Source organism: Lepisma saccharinum, chromosome 28 (genome assembly GCF_977018435.1).
Source record: "Lepisma saccharinum chromosome 28, izLepSacc3.1, whole genome shotgun sequence".
Taxonomy (NCBI): Eukaryota; Metazoa; Arthropoda; class Insecta; order Zygentoma; family Lepismatidae; genus Lepisma; species Lepisma saccharinum.
The window spans coordinates 12,969,246-12,986,690 of NC_139256.1; the positions used below are offsets into that span (position 1 = coordinate 12,969,246).

At 42.4% G+C, this 17,445-nt stretch overlaps 1 protein-coding gene across 3 annotated transcripts in view; it reads left to right on the forward strand.

Annotated features, from left to right (window-relative positions):
• The window catches only part of Cph (BCL11 transcription factor chronophage), a 250,868-nt gene that overhangs the window by 50,718 nt on the left and 182,705 nt on the right, over nt 1-17,445 (forward strand). Inside the window, exon 1 of one of the 3 annotated variants that reach the window (XM_083114224.1) lies at nt 8,537-8,591. The exons of the other annotated variants lie outside the window; for them this stretch is intronic. The gene's annotated coding sequence lies outside the window, so the exon portion shown is untranslated. Of the gene's footprint in view, nt 1-8,536; nt 8,592-17,445 lie in introns of those variants that run through there. 3 annotated transcript variants of the gene reach the window in all.

The following is a 17,445-nucleotide window of genomic DNA, read 5'->3' on the forward strand; positions in this document are numbered from 1 at the left end:
CCTTATCCTCATCGTTGCTATCAGCCGTAAATTGGCAGAAAAGCACCGCCAAATAACAAAAATCAATTAATCATCACTCTCGTCTTCTTTGCTAAGTTTAATCATTCTCCGAATGTTAGCGACAATGATTCTACATTAGCAACGCTGCGTTTCGAGAAAACCTCTTTTCTATTGTCTTCAGATGAAATTTCTGACGCCGATGGTGGAATTCAAGCACGTGGTCCCGTCTTCTCAACTTTGAGGGGGGGGGGGGGATTGGTTAGAGCAACGGTTTTGTAGTAAAGATCATTGGTCTGTTTTAGGTTCGAATTTAGTAGGTAGTTTTAAGCACTAGACAATGGGTAATGTCCAATTAACTTTGTTAAGTTTGTATAAATCAGGGTGTCTACCTAAATAACAAATCCAAACTCTTTCCTTTTTCTGAACCCTTTTTATTTTTTTTTAACATTTATTTAATCGACCCCTACTTAGGTACGTACTTAGGTATAGTTGCAAAATGAAGAAAATATATATTTTTATTAAATGAGAAAACCCTACCACAGGGGCGGATAAGATGAAAACTGAAGCTGTAGTTTAACAAGAGATTTAGACCTGCTTTAATTAATGCATGTAAAAATTAATTCAGACTTCATTCTGGATGGAGAATGGCCACATTACTTTCATATTTTTACATAACTTCACGCCAGGAGCGTATATTCCACGCTAGCCAGGCTATCTGCGAAGCCTGAAGCCTAGAAAGTAAAGTACTGAAGAAAAATCGATTAGCCAGATTTTTTTAAAAAAGAAGATAATGGCGATTCTGAGGTTGGCAACCTTGATTCTTAGGAGTTGGCAACCTGAATTCTTAAGAGTTGGCAACCTGAATTCTTAAGAGTTGGCAACCTGAATTCTTAGGAGTTGGCAACCTGAATTCTTAAGAGTTGGCAACCTGAATTTTTATAAGTTGGCAACCTGAATTCTTAGGAGTTGGCAACCTGAATTTTTATAAGTTGGCAACCTGACTACCGTTGGGATGGCAACGTGGCTTCCTTGAAGACGTCAAGAATGAGCCTAGTCTTCTCCCCTCCTCCATAGCCTAGGACCAGGTGTTATAGTGAGCTAGTCCAGGTCTTAGGCTCAGCATACGCCACTGCTTGACGCATACAAGAATGTAATTCTTAACAAAGTGAGCAAATCTCAACCACAACTAAATACAATTTTAGACTTCCAAATATTCAATTTTATCAAATTCCTGTAAAATTATGTAACAAGTTCACTGTACTGTAAAAAATAGCAAAAATTCTTAAGCATAATTTCTTGATTTTTTTTAACTTTCTTGACTGGTAGACAAACACCCTTAAACTCACCCTCTCTGTAGTGAATTCCCTTTTTACAGTAGTTCACAGGCCCTTCCCTTTCTGTTGGTAGTAGTTTTAGCAGTTCACAACCTAAAACCTTCTACTCATGATCTCTCAGCTGGTTCAGGTGTTGTGGAACCGTGAAGACATGTGTTGACGCTCGGGGATGGATTTTGTGTTCAGTACTCCGGCAAGTCCAGTTTACTTAGGATCTTGAAATTATCCCCTCTCCTGAAGGGCTTGCGCCGTTGTATGCTATTTGCACTGGAGTATCGCGCGGGGTGTAAGCCCGTTGGGCGGCTTGTTTGAAGTTGGCGGGGGAACTCAAAGGGAAGAGAGATCAGCTTCCAAGATTTCCTTGTTCCGGTCATACCCTAAGTCAAACATCTCGAGCCCGTCTTGTAAAAGGAAGACGGACCGTCGGGTATTAAGTGCTCTGGGTATTGCCTTTGCCTTCCTGACCACACTGTTTGGCTCGCGCTGAGATTAGCTCGGATCTTAGCGTGTCTTGTACAGTTTCAATCTTTGCACACGGTCCAGGGACTACAATCGCCTTCCCCGAAGGCTTTCCTTACTGGAAGCCAAGTTTCTTGGCACACAAGTCCCTTCTCAAACGTCTTCCGAACTTCGTACCGTCCTTCATTTACCGATAAGACGTCCCATCCCAGCTTTCCCCCTCTCCCCCCCCTGTCCCGTCGTCTTGTGCTAATCGATAAGACGCAGTTGGACAGGAGGGGTTAGAGCTAGTTTGCATAATGACAAGTTTCCCCCAAGATGGCCGAAAGATCTTTTCGGAGGTTCCGTTTTAAGTAAGCCTTCCTCGAGCGAAAACAGAACGGACGACGTCATCTTCCACTTACGGGTTCCAAAAATCACAGATAGACCTGTTTGTTCCATTAGAATATTGTCATTGATTGATATGCTGATGATATATATTAATCAGGCTCTGTTTGCTTTTACTTTGGAAGTATAGGGGCTCCCAGCGGCCCTGAAAGATAATTGCTGAAGTCTGAAAGAACGATATATTTCAGCCGCTTCAACCATGTGAACAGCCTCACTGATTTACTTCGGTCTCACCAGACGACAATATACATATGTTTACTTGCAGATATTGTTACAATAAGTTGAAGAGGGCCCTCCCCAATGATACTGTTGTAGCGTCGTCGCCTTGTAATCAAGGGGTCCCGGGTTCGGATCCTATTTTAAACTGTAGGTCCAGTCCCAATTAGCCTTACTTTGCATAAAGTGGACTTAAAACACCAAATCAGTCAATAAGTTGAGGAATTGTCTTCTTCATTAACTTTAAATACACATTTGAAATGTTCTAGACCATCGACTTTGGGGGGGGGGGGGGCTATGACCAGAGACAGCAAAACACATGACTTATTACTATATACTAAGTATATAATTATGAGTATTGTTAAAATTTTTACTAACAAGAATTTCAAAAGAAGATGTGCATGAACTAGGAGAGTGGATGAGACATTCGGGTTACAAATGGCTCTCACATGACATTCAGAACGAGATAATTGATATATTAGAGAGAACTGTTTTGCGCTCCGTGGTAGCAGATATTAAAAGTCGGGAATATTTTGCTATTATGGTTGACGAAACTTGTGACATATCCATCTGTGAACAATTGACATTTTGCTTCGAACTGTAAATGAAAATTTTAATATTTTGGAGGAATTCATGGACTTTTACGAGATTTAGAACACTGAGGCCAAAACTTAAAAAAGAGAGGGAGTGAGTCATTCATTAATTCATTCCAGTGATCAGAGCCCTCCCAATAATTTTGACAAGTCGGCGCCCCTGTTTCTATATCAAGGGCATATACCGAAAGAACATATATGGGCGCAGTCTGTAGTTAATGTCTGCTAATATTCTTTCAAATAGAAAGCTTATAGCTCGGCCAAGCTATCTCCAGGCCGCCATGCACAGCGCAGAGCGGTAATTTTGACAAAATCCCGTTTCCCTGCTGGCTCCTTCGGGGAGGAGGGATTCTAAGGTTGCCGCTTATTGCTCAAACAAGGGGCAGCAGTAGGCCTAATTGGCTGTTTCACCGCAAGTTTCTTTATAGGTAAACGCGGCAACAGAGGGTCACTGCCATAAAGGTAGTCTTCGCGCTTTGCCAGACTATGTATAAATTCCATGTGTGTGTAATAAATACTCCTTCAGCATCAAATAGTTAAGATAAGACAATTATATATAATTCTGGTTAACATTCACATTCTATGTAGTCGTTAAGGTAGGTGTTTTAGTGGGTGTCCGGCCCCCTGAACCCGTCCAGTGGATACGCCACTACTTTGTGTAGTTACAAAGGAGATCTCCGAAATTAATTGTACCTGTAATACGACAGTGAAATTTGATGACGTTTCCCCTTCATTTATAGCTTGCACAACTCATCAGTCTTGAATGTTACCAGAACGCCTTGTCCAGTCACCCCCCTTTTATTCATTGGATATTAATCGTTCTCTCATGAGACTGCATTTCACGCTTCGATAATCTCAAAACAAGCAATGTGTCACCCTTGTACGCAACCACTTAAGGCTAATTATTACGTCACGCTGCTCTTTGTGATAAAAGTGTCTCGAATCAAATTATTCAGCTGCTTGCAATACAATGCCTTCTCCATAAACAGGGCAATATAGTAAACGCGTCGACAATTACGTATGCACATGTCTTCATGAAGATCTTATCTTTCCTGTTGAGAGAGATTGAATAATGTGCATTGGAATATGAACGACCCCTTGATTACATGCGCGTATCATTATAATGGACTATACGGGGCGATTCAGCTTTTCGTGCCTTCAAACTAGGGAACATGGAAGTAATTTTGTAACCGGAGAACAAGATCACTTTTTTCACGTGGCAAAACTCTATATTTCCCATCTTCTACAGGGTGATAAGACACATGAAAGTGTTACGTGTAGTGAACCCCAGTAGCTGCAGTCTTGCAGGACACCGAGGCTCTGCCTTCTGTAGGACTGTGTGTCTTTTGTCCTTATATGTGCTTGAGTACTCCTTTGCAGCCTTAGTTTTTAACATGGTTAAGGAGACTTTAGTCCTCATAAAAACATGCCGATTTTAGCTACGATAAAGATCTGTTCCCTGTATAATGTGACGTGTGCAAGTAACTGTGAATTCCGACTCCAGAGTCTCGTTAGTCTGCAATATTGCAGTCCAGGGTGTGTGGTAGGGAGATTGACATTTGAGTGCTTGAGGATAATTCACCCTTGCACTATGTTGATTTCTCATTGATAAGGATAGAAATTCTTGATGTGAATTGATATATCATCCGCATACGGGTATCCGAGTGTAGTGAATCATGTACTTCTGCAACGAAATGGCCATGTCTGTGTAGTTCTTGAGATGTCCGCAGGGGGTCAGTTAGGGTATTTCGGGAGTGTTTTCTCACGAGTGGCGCTGGTCAGTAAACAGTGTGAGAACCTGAGATCACGTCATGGTCTCCGCTGTGGGAAGATGCTGGAGAGACAAGCGGAAAACAAGACAAAGGAGATGTGGTAGGTGAAAAAAATAACCCTTTCTTCCATCTTTTTTTTTTCCTTGTAACTTTTAGGCAAGTCATTTCGGAGGCACAGTACATCAATCTGTCTTCTCAAAGTGCCACCTTGAGTGGGAATCAGGCAAAATGTCCATTTCCTAATAATTTTTGCTGTTTCAGGCATCAACGTGTCTCTCCCACTTGATGTGATACTTTTTTTCTATCGTTTTTTCTTATTTTTGCGCACGACTTTCAGGAATCTTGTCTTATCTCCAAAATACATTATAATGCGTGGTAAAACATTTGTGCAAATTACCTGTAGATTTCTGATAATGTTAGTCGACATCTGGCTATCTAAAGAAGTCGAGTCATCCTGGATACCGTAAGAAAATGTACAATTTCATAAAGACATTTAAGAATCTTGGAGTTTGCATTCTTTTCCAATCCTTCGGGAACATACAGGGTGTTTCCGTGGCCTTGAATCAAACTTGACAGGGTGGATGGCCCAAGTATGAGATAAGGAATCCCGGTCAGGAAACGTGTCGTTAAAAAGGTATAAGCCAGAATTAATTGGTGCTGCCTATGACAGACAACTGAAAGATTCGGGTTGTAGATGTAATACAGGCATTCAGGGTGCACTGCTTGGCAGTGAGGGCTCACGATGGGACACCCTATGCATCCCCTCCTGGCAAGAATCCTTGCTGCTTGTGATATCATCAGAACGAGCCCAGGGATGTCAGAGCGGATGCGACAGAGCTTCTTGCGACGCTGTCGTCAACGCCGCCATTTTGAACACCTTCTGTAACGTTTTCGTCGTAGTGTGCTACGATACATTGTAGTGAGACATATACAAGCCGCATTTCACTTGTCTTGTTCCAAGGTTTTTGCGTATTAATCGCATATTTGTACTTGTGTCAGCCTCCATCAACCCTGCCTGTCTGATTCAAGGTTACGGAAACACTCTGTACATTAGACTCTGAAAATGTTTGTAATTTTGTTGTTACGTAGCATCGTTTGAATGAGATCTAACTCTATAATTAATGATACCTGAAACGGAAGAAGGGATTTAGGTTTTGCAGAGAATTGCGTTTAACTCTGAAGTATTGGTGGGCATATGTTGTCAATAGACCCCGTTATCCAAGAATCACAGGACACTGCAGCTTTTCCTCATATCATCCATGCATATTATCTTCTCCATTCCGTTGTCATGGTTCAAGTGACCATATGTTAGCGCACGCTCTTGTCGTGCACATCAGATTAGGGTCTTGTCATTTGAAGCAGCATCCATATTTATTTCTGTGTCTATGATCAAAGTTTCGTAACAGGTTCTTCTGCCAATGTCCGTGAGAGCTCTTGACCTCCTTGACACTTTTGACTTTCCGTCATTTCTTGTTCGTTGCGTTGTACGTTATCTACCCATCTTCCAGTGACGTATGCTGAGTCTAAGACGTGGGCTATCTCACTATGACACCTGGTCCTAGGCAGTGGGGGAAGGGAGAAGACTAGAGTCATTTTGGACGTCTTCAAGGAAGCCACGTTGCCATCCCAACGGTAGTCGGGTTGCAAACTTATAAAAAATCAGGTTGCCAACTTCTAAGAATTCAGGCTCCCAACTCCTAAGAATTCAGGTTACCAACTCCTAAGAGTTCAGGTTGCCAACTCCTAAGAGTTCAGGTTGCCAACTTCAGAATCACCATCATCTTCTTTTTCAAATCAGCTTAATTCACACAGTTTCTAAGAGATGTATCTTCAGTATTTTACTTTCTAGGCTTCGCAGATAGGCTAGCTAGCCTGGAATATACGCCCCTGTCATCTTCTCGAACGTATTGTATTTCCTTTGGAACAATTACCAACCCTACTATTGTCGAGTCCATGAACATGTGCTACGCAACAGTCTTGCAGTTTTGATACCAGCTCAATTGTTGCTGTTATCGTCACACGAATTGGTGGTTTTAAGTCCACTTTATGCACAGTAAGGCTAATCGGGACTGGACTTACAGTTTAAAGTGGGATCCGAACCACTATATGCCTCCACCGGGTATCGAACGTCATGATAGAACGTCTGATCTCTGCTATGACTCTCATTCTTAGCTAGTACCTCTACTGGTTCATGAACGGATGACGTCATCTGAAACTTATTGAACACGCAAACAAAGGCTTCAAGATCTTCAAGCCACCAAAACGTACCAAGCCTGTAATGTCCACACATCTTGCATATGTTGTCGAGTGTGTGTTGAGGTGAAGTCTACTTGATGCACAGATAGGTTATCGGGGAAGCCCTGTTATAATCACACGAACATGCGGGAGTGTTCATCTGGTATTTACCGCACGGTGGCTGAGTGGATATCTCCTCCGATAGTTACAGATTGAAGTTGTGGCTTCATGATGGCTGTTCCATTGTCTGTGTCCTCTTCGTTATTCATCGACTTGCAGTAAGAACTCGCTTTCCTTGCCACAGAATATCGTCAGGGACTTCCTGAGGGCGTAGTGGTAACGTCGTCGCCTTGCAATCAAGGGGTCCCGGTGGAGGCACGCATTGGTTTTATGCTTGTTAGCCAGCCTATCTGTGCATCAAGTGGACTTCACATCCACATACCCTCGGCAACATATGCAAGATGTGTGGATATAGAGGTTAGGCACGTTTTGAGGGCTTAAAGATCTTGAAGCCTTTGCTTGCGTGTTCAATGAAACCTCAGATGACGTCACCTGTTCATGAACCAGTAGAGAAAGAGCGTTATAGCAGAGATCAGACGTTCCATCATGCCTCATCAAACAAGAGATTGAATTCCCGAAGCCAGGTCTGCAAACGGTCCCGTAATGTAAACATATAAAAGTTGTTCTTTGTTTCTTTCGGCGCGCACGCGTGTGTCCCGGCATACTGTTAAGTAACAAAGCACCGAAGGAGCCACGGCCTCACTCCGGCTGACCGAAGACGAGGAAAGATGCTAATGAAGACAATGTCGACTTGTGACCGCAGCAAATACTCACTTGTGTGTTTAGTCATTGCAACATCCGTGAAAGAGCTGTTGGACAATGTTTCTTAGCAGCAAGAGGAACCTTTTGTCTTCCAACAAAGAACGAGATAATGGCGGTTAGCAAAGAACGTAGTCGCACCTCAAGTACCAGCCACTGCACGGGCTATTGGTATTTGCTCTGTTGTCCCTCATCCTATTATTATTCTCGTGTTTTAATGACCAAACGGATAATGAGCCACTCTGCGAGAATGCCTGGTCGTGATGGGCAATCACTGTTTTGATGTATTCTTTTTAGATTGTGTTAAGTGCATCTGTATTTTCAAAATTTCAATAAATCCCTACAATATGACATGAAGTTGCATTCTTCTTTTGCAAGGGACACTGTTATTGTACCATTAAGTCTAGAGTAGTAGACAGTTCAAAAACTTAGCAGCAGACTCAACACCATCAAGGACTGCCTGCGACAATATGACCGATCCTAATTGGCACTTGTGCTAGAAATAAGATTAGTTTTTATTCACCTTTAGGCACGGACAATTAGCGAGGCCATCACACTTACACTCGACCCTTTCATATCTCACATTGTTTGTCTCCAATAATCTTTGCAGCTATGATTCATTTGTATCATTGTGGCTGTTGGTGCGGTACTTCAAATGTCGTTTACGGCTGCAGCAGAGAATCTTTTCACTGTTTCGCCGTCGAGGTTACAGGACGGAATTGTTTCAGAGTTATTTCGGAACCACTGGATGGGCTCTCTCACCATTTCATTGTAGGGTAAGTTTATTTCTTTTATTGTTGGCGATATCATACAGCCGTCTCCAATGGCTTCCCTTGTGGCTATGCAGTAGCGACAGTGAATTTTATAGAACCTTTTCCTTTCTGCCATTGGTTCCTCATGATCTGATGTGGAGAAAATTATAGTGTTGCCATCTGACCCAGAGAAGCCGTTTTCAAAATTTCTCTCCTTTCGGAAAACCGCTAACATATTCCAAAATCTAGAAAATCACATCTGCTTTGAATTTCTTCCAGAGGATTCACGTGAATTGCTTTCGCTGTTGGCTAGATATTGTCAATACTTTGATATGCTTACGGAACTATTTTAACCGTATACACCTACGTCTTCATGTACGATTGATTGATTGAATTAGGTAAGACGTCTTAAGTATTAGCGATGATATGATGAATGGACACTCTTAAACATCCATGCCCAGGCCGGGATTCGAACGCGGGACCCCTGGCATCGTAGCGCGATGTGCTAAACACTCCGCCACGGGGGCCGGCGAAGGGACACTCACTTGTACATTTTAAGACCGACACGATCATTCATGAGCCTCGGTGAGCTAGTCAGTAAGACGTCTGATTGCCACGCATTATATTCCTGGGATGGGTGATCCAAGGTCGGAATTTTTCTGGCCTTGTCCCCGCATAATGTGGCTCTGCGGCTCACCCAGTACCTGGGGGCAACCGTGGGCGGAAAAGGCGGCCAGAGCGTGGTGCCGAGCACATCACCTCCAAAACTCCCACATCCCTATTCATTGCCGCGACTATCCTTCGTAGCACAAGAGCAGTCGAACGATCTTCTTTACACAGAGAACCGCTCCGCAGTGCCTACCCCAATCCGAAGACGCCCAGCTCCTAAGACCGAGCGTCGCCTCGTGGAATTCGGCATCGTTAAGAACCGCGTATAAATCACCCGTTGTTATTTCGAAGCACGGAAAGATCATTACGCAGGTCTCTCCTTCAATTCTTCCCAGTCCTCGTTTCTTTCTCTCCTCCGCGCAAGTCTCGGTAACCTCTTTCTCCATCCTCCGTCGATCGCTTCCCTCGCTGGCCCAGCTCCAACGAAACTCGCGCCGACTTGTAAAAGTATCGAGAGAAACGTTTCCAGAGCCACTTTCGCTGCGAGATTTTTCTGGTTCCGCCGCACCTCAGGGTAAATAAACAGCGGATCTCAGATCAAACATCCAGACACTTTCCGAATTCTTCGGTCTGGTTCTTCGCATTTTTGCGTTCCAAGAGTTCATCTCTGCACCGTGGACGTAAGACAAGGCGGATGGTAATGTCTGCAGGGGATGGAAGGTTACTGTCTGTGCTTATAAAGCATGAGAATTAGTCTCCTCCAAGGAATAGTTCTTGTTTCGCGTTTCTCAAAAGGGGCGTAGTGGTGAAGATGGGGGAGGGATCGATTTGCCCACCGTGAAATAATCTTACCTCACCCTCTTACCCACTCTATGTGCCAACGTTAGGACAGAAATAGAAAGCACAAAAGGAAATACCAAATTAGTGGAAAGAAATAGGGAAACAGGAAGAAAGAAAGGGAGAATGAAAGACAAATATAGGAAGAAAGAGTGGAGGAGGGAGAGGGAGAAACACAGGAGGAAGGATAGAAGGAAAGGATGAATTGGAGGAAGAAATGGATACAGAGAGAGGTAGAGAGACAGGGGAAGAAGTGCCTGAAATAGAGAGAAAGAAGAGACAGAGAAAGAGCAAGAAAGGAAGAAGGAAGGAAATGTAGGAGGAAGGATAGAGAATAAGAGTGAAGTACAAGGAGATGAATGTACAAAGTGATAGAAAACAGTGCAAGGATATGACACAGAGAGATATACACGCAGAGAAGGAAGAGGACCAAATAGGGAGATAAAAGAGATACAGAGACAGAACAAGAAATAGGACTCACCCGTACTTTTCCACTCTAGCAAGAATTTCTTGCAAGCATTTCTCAGAAAATTCGACCAACAATGTGTGCCAACTCTCAAAACAAGATTTCTATGGGTTCTCATAAAAAACAGTAATTGGCGGTGAAAATCCAACATTATCAATCGAACTTGAGCTCCATACCTTAACAAAATGGTTGAAACCGTAGGTATCGGAGACGTGCTTGAGAAATTATTTGTGAAAGTAATGCAGTACCCAAGAATATCCTCACTGTGATCCTGACCGTACACAAACGCCAAACTTTGCTGGCCAATCCTGACAGACAGGTACTGATTATGCCCATATATTTTCACCTCAATTTTCACGATGCAAAGAACATAGCAATACGCGAAATAAGAAGGAAGGGTATGTATATAAATGCGTCGTAGTATCCGGTTACTGTACAGATGAGAAATGTCGTGAACAGAATATTTCGTCACGAATAAGGTGTTGTGGATAAACAGCAAACATGTAATATTCAGAAGAAGAGTGTGTTTACTAACATCAAGTCTTTATATGTGTGGAGTACTTGGTAAGTATGTAGCTGCAAATGCCACTTTGATATCCCAAGACAACTGGCGTATTGTCTAAAGTCTTCGCTTCGGGAAGGATGAAGTATTGGCACTTGGTGGAAGGAAATATGAGAAAGTCGACGCCAAGGATAAATCTATTCATGTGCAAATGAGATGTGCTGTTTCTGACCTTTCAAATTCCGACTGTCGCTTGAAGAAACTTAGTTGTAACAGTATCTTCGTATGCAATGTGGTTTCCCATGCACAGAGTCGCTAGGAAGACGCTGATTGCGTTCAACTCGTGGAATTTGCAGAGAAGACTTTCTGCAGATCAAACGACTTATTATCAGTGACCCCTTTTTTTTCCTTTTATGTGGGAATTCACAGCCGCGACCTGCTTTTTTTCAGGTTTCTGTGAGCTCACGTGTGTCAAACAGTTGTGCTTTCCGTATGTTACAAGGACATTTGCCAGGGAATTATCGAAGGAGCAAGATAACTGGATGAAAGCTCGGATCATAGACTTTAGATAGCAGCGTGGTTGACGGCGGAAGAGACCTACCTCTCTCTCTCTCTCGCTCGCTCGCTTTCTAAACAGCAGAGGAACGAGACAATGGACTAAATATAAATTAAATATTGATACAATTAATACATCTACGAATGAATATAGATGGTATTCAGTTAAAGACTTGGTTGATTTTACTTCGCTTTCCTATCTCTTCCGACTAATCACGACGATGAAGATGAGTGATGATATGATAAAATTGATGAAGGGACAGTAAGAAAGAACACCCATTCCCAGCTGGGGTTCGAACTCGGGGGCCCTGTTAACATGTGCTTATTTTCAGAATGAATACAGTGATCTGCAAATGCACATGAAACAAAAAAAAAAAAATGAATGACGTTTAAGACAGTTGTCTCTAACAACAAGCGATATACGTATGTTAATGAATAATATACGCAAAGTTTAATAATTTAAACCAGGATTGTTTGAGGTCCAGAAACCCATAAATTCTAATGGGTTCTATTAGGTTCCGTAACAGGACAGGAACCTTTTTTCTCTCACAATTTAAACTCTGTCCAAGTTGCGTATTGTTTTATTTCGATGCCGAATTTGGACCGTTTTTTTAATTGATCCGGAAAAAAGGTTCCGGGACCGAATTGAAATACTATAAAGATGAAAAATGTTCTGTACGATTCAGAACCCATTTACGCTGATTTTCTCTCCTGGACCGGAATTGAATTTATTTACAATTCCTGGACCTTTAGCAACACTGATTTGAACTACAGCTCGGTATCATGTCTTATGTGATTTCAATGCGCTTTCTTCTTTCTTACACAGTGAGATAAAGTCTTTATTAGAATTATCCCACCATTTGAATGAGGTTCAGAGATATATTTGACACTTGTAAATAGTTCTAATCGTGCATCACCAGACAACAGAGTATTGACGGTTTCGTGTGATATTGTAACAAACCAAAGTATCACAGATATGACAATCGTGATTTTGACTCGCAAGCCTGGTTCAGGAACAATATTGGTAACTCAGTTTTTCAAGGTAAAATATCTAGATGTCTTGAGGTCACAGTGATGCCATCTAGCGAAAGCCAAGCGCACTCTGGTGCTCTTTCTCCGCAAAGAGTGCCAGTTTCTTGATCGACCAGTACTGGATCGTTGCTGAAATAGACTGTCCTGGCAAATTCTTCTCTACGACTAAGGTCAATGACGGAACTAGGCCAATAACGCCAGACCGATCCAGTACTGGTCGATCAAGAAACTGGCACCCTTTGCGGAGAAAGATCACCAGAGTTGGTTGCTACTCATCGTCCATTAGTAAACGTTCAAGAAGGTGTAGTTCTTGTAGCGAAGCGTCTGCGAGCTTCTTCTGGTCACGACAAACGTAACTTCGTGATCCTTTATCAAGAAGCCGGGCTTAATGCCGATATTGTACCCCACGATAAAAGACCGTGAGAGGGGTGGGGGGAGTCAGGCGATTATATCGCAGACACCAAGATAAGGGAACCTTGTGCACACATTGTTGATCATGAGGCGTAGCGTTATGAACCGAACCACCTTTGCACACATTTTTAAAGCCTGTGAACTGACACTTTTCTAGATAGACCAAAGATTACGGCTGCCACAGTTGGATTAACGATGTCCTCTTTCGCCGTTGTACTTCTTACTCAAGATGTCGCTGGCTGTAATCCCTCTTCGCAGAAATAGAGCAACTTACGCAATCTTTTTATATGGTCTTGCGCAAAGCGAGGGCTGTGTGTTTGATGCAACTATATGATACGTATGGTCTTTAATCTTCGGGCTTTGTGTGTGGACAATTTATGAGTCCGTGGGATTATTGTGGCGGGAATATTCTATTTGTACTCCTGCATGTAAACAACCACTGCTCGTTCAGGGAAAACGCAGAGGACGATTGAGTCACCCACACGTTTCAGAGGCTGTTGCTAGCAGAGATATTATAATGTTTCTACGTGACGATTTCGCAAAGGTTCGCCTAAAGATACGAAGTTACTAGTTAAGCCATTCCGCTGTCATACTTCATTCTACGGTACAAGTATATCAGAAATCAGTTTAAGGATGCTGTGGGCTTGACTCATCCCTCCAAAGTAACTCTATTAGATGATATATTTAGTTTCGCTGTACTACACTTATATCTGTATTTCAATAGTCTTAGCAAGCATATTTGTTCACAATTTATCCTAAAGTTCTGTCGGGAAGTATGGTGTGGTCTCAAGTTGTTGCTGCATGGTATAACAAGGTTGCTCGCAGCCACTCACAAATATCCATCCACAAGCTATTGCTTTAGGATAATTTCTATTAGTGTGTTACTAAGACACTTAATATATTTCTCCATCACCCATTTTCCCAATTATTTCCTATTTCGATCTTTGCAATGTGCCTCCATAACCGCGTCCCTGCCTTACATAATAATTCAATTGGCAGAAAAATGCCTAATGTTTTTGGTCCCAATTAGAACATTAAGTGCATAAATGCTAACGATTCACTTTTGCTGCAGGGTTCGAATCCTGGCCTGGGTATTCTTTGTGAGTGTGCCTTTACCAGTGTCTTCACATCATCACTCATCCTCATCGTCGCGATTAGCCGCAAGTGGCAGAAAACCGATGCTAAATAACAAAAATCAAGATATCTGAATACACAGAAAAATGCACTAAAGGGTACTTTTATCAGCTGCTGCTCGTGTGTGTGATGCACTAAAAATTCATCCATTGTAGAGACTATCATTTCAAATAAAACAATATTACACGTGTACACAAAAAAGGCATCAACCTCCGTGAGTTCTGTATGTAGTATGTACTCAAAATTCCGTACTACCTCATTTTCACCCTCTATACTCTGCTTTGTTTTTGTTTTTTTTAATACTCCCACCATTTTCTTCATGCATTCACAAGTGTTTCCTACTATTCTGAACACCTCTGTTGAATTATTGTCAGGACTTTAGAAAGGGAGGTGTTACGTTAACTTTTTTTTTATTTAGTAGTCAGTCTCAATTTTCTTATCTTGTTCTTTATTTTTTTTAAGGAATACTGGGCCGTAGGGGGGATATGACCTTCACAAACCCCCCTTGGGCACGTCACTGTTTATTGCCGTATTTTTCTGTACCGTATACGTCTTTATACAATTTAACAAATAACCCGAGGACTACCTACCGACTGCCGGCCTCACTCCTCACTCCAACTAGTTACGAGGTGACGTGTGGTCAGCACGACGAACCCCTAGTCGTTGTTGTAAGTTTGCATGACCGGGTCACGCTGCTCATTCGTAGCTGCCCAATTTCCTCACGATGGCGGATGGCGACCGGTCTTATATACAGGCCGAAATCTCAAGATAAAAGTTGTTACGTTTCCCCCAGCGGGATCCCAAAGCATGACCGCACGGACATACTTCTTTGTAAAAGCTTATACCTAATTGCTTCCAACTCATTGTAATGTCTTCCGTTCATTCTTCTCAGGTATTCAAAACCCTGATTCAGTAAATAAATTAGTCACTTTTTTTAACTTTTCTTCCACTCTATTCCACAGCCGTGACAAGTCCGATGCGCAAATTAATTGCTTCAGCTTTTCCAACATTTTACACACATACACACGCGCACACACTGAGGACAGGTGGCGCGCTTCTGGCTCGTGTGAGGTCGACGTCCAACAGATGACACCACTTGACCTGTGACCTCCACACGAGCTTCGGGAGCCACTAATTATCTCTCTTCTCATAAGCAGGTGCTTCTACCTCATCTACTTACACTTTTCGCTTTTTTCCTCCTTAATGCTTCCATTGTCGACGGTTCGGTCACCAATACCGAAACTGCAGATGTTGAAACTCGCAAGATTTTCCTCTACCTCCCTTGGTATGGAGATGTGTAATTTGTAGAGGTTGAGAGAAAAAAAGATGCACCGTTGTTCATTTGTTTCGATCGGAACTGTCCCATCCTTAACGGGTTACCAAAAAAAGAACAGCAAAGCCCGTTTCCTTCACTCTTTAGCGTATAACAAGAACTCCTATCTGTGAATCTGCACCTGCCTTGAACTAATAAACCAAAATACCGCTTTGGCTTAAAAATTCTTGACGCAATGGTACGTAATTCTTTTTTTCTTCTTCTCCGTCTACTTCTTTCAGCTTTTGTTTCTAGCTAACCCCTTTGTTATGTCCACGTTTTCTTTCTTGTGGGTCGTATTCATGAATCTTCAGAATTGATTAAATGGTCCAGTACATCGAGTTATTTTGTCTTGGCAGATTTCGATTTGCTTATGTTAAGCAGTGGGGTCTGCTGGTTGGACGGAAACCTGTTCGATTCAGTGTAGCCAACTGCAGCGAACGTTTTTTGTCAAAGTTTGTTTTTTAGCCTGCTCAGGTACGGGAATGGACCTATAGTTTACAGTGGGATACGAACCAATGTGCCTATATCCGGTATCCAACCTGAGACCCTTTGATTACAAGGCAGCACTTAACCAATGCGCTGTAAAAGAGATCTAATTATGTAGCTCCGAAACCGACACACTTCATCATCTTCACGATTAGCCCAAAGTGGTAGAAAAGTGAAGTAGAATATACCAAATCAATCATTCAAATACGGTTGCTAGCCAATCTTACTTTTATGCTTGTAGGCCTTGTCACACGTTGAGTGGCTGACCGGCAATCTCTCCACATAAGGTTTCGGGTTCGAATCCCTGCCTGGGAGTGGGTATTCCTGTATCCATTTCATGGGCCTCCCCGATAGCGTAGTGGCAACATCGTCGTGTTGTAATCAAGGCGAGTTTGATACCCGGTGGAGGCGCACAGTGGTTCGGTTATATCCCTCAACTGTGGGTGCAGTCCTGATTAGCCTTCTTGTGCATAAAGTGAACCCATTTCATCTCATCATTTTTCATTCTCATCGAGGCGATTATGCAAAAGTGCCAGAAAGGGCTATTCAAGAAGTCCCGGCTTCAGTACAGGTACAGTCATGAGCAACTGTGGGTTGTAAAGATTCCACTGAAAATCAATGGGATAATTACAACCCAGAAATGTTATTGACGTACTGCTTGGGATCCCATTTTATATTGTAGATGCAGTCCTGATTAACCTATGCGTGTATGCTGTTGCAGCACTGTTAGGATAAACCCCCTTTCATTGACCACTTCTTATGCTACCTCTTTGCTGTGCTTAATCGAAGTGGCAACGAATAATACAGGAAAGATGCCGCTGCCAAATCCCTTTGGAACACTTCCAAAAACGCTGAGTCACGAGTTCGGTACACGTGTAAGAAGTGTGCCCTCCTTCTGTGTAGCGTTTTGCAGTATCTATTGGTAAAGGTTCCACTTCGAGCAAAATCTCTTTTTGTTTTCCAAGACTAAGCTGATATTATTAATCCAGAAACACTGTTTATACTTAGAATTCAGGACCGTCTCCGCATTCCCTGTTGTTTAGATAATTTTAATATAGTTTTGTAGCGACTTAATTCGATTTTCTATTCGAAATTTCGAACAACAGTCCGGAATGCTTTACACTAAACCATTTTCCTTAGAATTTTTCTAAACATTTATGCCATGACCAAAAAGCTACTGTGTAAAGTGAGAAATCTTATGGCATTTCAGATGCCATGGCATATTCCATGTCCTTTCTTAAGGATAGGCTCGCTCCGTATCATTTTTCGTAGCGTAACCAATCAGAAGCGACCTCTAGGTCACGAGTGCAACTGTAATGGCGGCCGCGTGAGATGTAAACAATGTATCACTTCAAATTTTTAAAAGCCGATAACTATTCAACCGAGAGGAATATCGTTTCGTGTAAACCGTTATTAGGTACAAAACAATGGCGCTGCTTAAATACATACTTCACAACGTTGACTGTACACGTATGGAAAAATATTTTAGTCGTTTCAAATGTAAACAACGTGCACTCAGCATAGATGGTGT